The sequence below is a fragment of the Equus quagga genome, chromosome 14 (assembly GCF_021613505.1).
Source record: "Equus quagga isolate Etosha38 chromosome 14, UCLA_HA_Equagga_1.0, whole genome shotgun sequence".
In the NCBI taxonomy this organism is placed as follows: Eukaryota; Metazoa; Chordata; class Mammalia; order Perissodactyla; family Equidae; genus Equus; species Equus quagga.
Window position 1 is genome coordinate 45,155,354 of NC_060280.1, and position 2,368 is coordinate 45,157,721.

Sequence of the window (2,368 nt, forward strand, 5' to 3'; positions counted from 1 at the left end):
TCCAAAGAAAATCTGGTATATTCATTGGTCAAATGTATGGTTACTGTTCCTGGAACTCCTACCTTGGACCCCATTTCTCTGATACAGCCTGTTTTTCTGAAATGTATTAACTAAAGTAAGGAAGACTGACATCTTTAAGTTTAGAATAATGCTTGGGATTAGTTACATTAGTAACCTAATATTTGCCACTATAGTAGACATCTAAAAGCAGACTCTCATTTGCTTTTGGTTTTAAAACCCCCGTTTCCTTTCAGGTTATCTGTGAAGCCTCTTTGTGGCCTATCATTCAATAGCAATTTACTGAGCATCATCAATGTGCCAGGCACTGTAGCAGGCACTATGAAAACAAAGACGAATAAGACATGGTCCCTGCCCCAGAGGAGCTCAGTCTAGTGGGGAGACTGACTGACATATGAACAAATAATTAAAACAGAGTAAGTCCTATTAATATTACCCTATAAGGTACCATACCTTAGAGGAAACTGCATATCACAAACACAAAAATAAATTTACTAAAGAACACATGCACTTCCGGTACTGGCCAAGATGGAATAAGCCCACAACAGCCTATTTCGCCCACAATTATACAACACAAAACTTCGCATAAAATACAAAAAGCAACTCCCAGAACACTCGAAAATTAAACCATAGCGGGTAAGTTGAAGAGGGAAGTCAAAATTTGAAGAATGAACAATATGGTGATGAGTTTCCTGATTTTTCTTTCCTCTTTTATCTGAGGCAGTCTGTCACAGAACTATGCCATGGATATGGACAGCAAAAACTCCCAAGAAAGTCCTGTGTGGCCAGAGAACCAGGAAAGGGAGCCCCAGTAAGCCACAGTGATACTCTCCATTTTTTCCCTTTGTTTCCTTTGTTTTCTTTGTTCTCTCTCAGCCCCGCCCAGGGGCTGCACACTACATCAGTAGCATCAGCAGAGCTGTCACCTGCAACACCAAGAGAAAAATGAGAAACATGACTCCAGGGGAATCAGGAAGTGGGCCTCCTGTGGTCCCATTTCTCTCTTTTCTCTTGGTGCTTCATCTGGAGGGTGGCCCCAGTTGTGAAGAATTGCATTGTGGTGTGGAGTCTGGGGGGCTAAAACTAAGAAAAACTGATATTTGTGGCCAGAGGAAGCAAGAAAGGGTGTTATTCAGAGTATTCCCTTATTAACCTTTTAATGTCTATAAAAATTTTGAATATGTACCCCAAAGTATCTTACACTCTGTTCTGTTCTTTCCGTGCTTTGGTTTGGATTTTTCCATTGACCCGTCTTTGAGTTCACTAATCCTGTTCTGTGCTGTGTCAAATCTCTTAGTAAACCTATCCTATGGGTTATTAATTGCACCAATTTTATTCTAAGATGTACATTTTATTTTTTTATAGATTGAAATTTTCTGTTGAAATTCCCCATCTTTTCATCCATTTTGTCCAATTTCCTCTATTTTCAGTTATTTTAAAGTCCTTGCCTCCCATCTCCAATGTTTTCCTATTATGTATTTTTGCTTTTGATTATCGGTCACTCTTTCTTGCCTCTTTACATATCTACTACTACTACTATTATTCTATGCTGGAGATTGTGTGTTCTAGCTGATATCTTCCACAAGTGAGGGTTTCCACCTTTCTTGTGTTAGAGAGATAAGGTGACAGGCTGATTACCTCAATGTCATCAGAGATTGAGCTGGGTTGGGGTTGGCTTGCCTTTTAAATAAGACTCAGGCCACTTCTGCTTACAGCCTGTTACTCCATGTGTTCCTTTTGGAGTTTTAATTGAGAACCTGGCAGATCTCTGTCTCCGCAGCCCTGAAAGGTGGTGATGGATTCAGTTCTTCCCACTGGAAGATTTGAGCTCCATGAGCCCTCAAAATCTGACAAAAATTTTTCGTAGAACACTTCCCTGTCAGCAGGACTTAGTATCATGTGTCTGAGTCTACAGAAGACTTTATTTTTTATACTTAGATTTTAATCCATTTGAAATTTATTTTATTTATGGTGTCAGACAGGGCAGTGTAACAGGATTATTTTCCATATGTGACAGATTGTTGGCTCTGCTCTTCCCTTTATCCATACTCCTTTCCATGTAACTGCAGTTTCTGCAACTACAAAGGCTGAGTGTAGCCCCGCTTCCACCTGTGACTTCTGGGCTTGGCCATGGGACTTGTGGATGTTAGACACAAAAAGCAGGCAAGGCTCACCTCTTGTACCTCTGCCATCACCATGAGAACAAGACACCCTGACCAGCCTGCTAGTACAAGAATGAGAGACACATGGTACAGAGTCATCTGAATGACCTGTAGACCAGTAACTTGAAATAGAACCAACCAGCTGAGCCCAGCTTAGATCAGCTGACCCTCAGGTGTGTGAGCAAGCC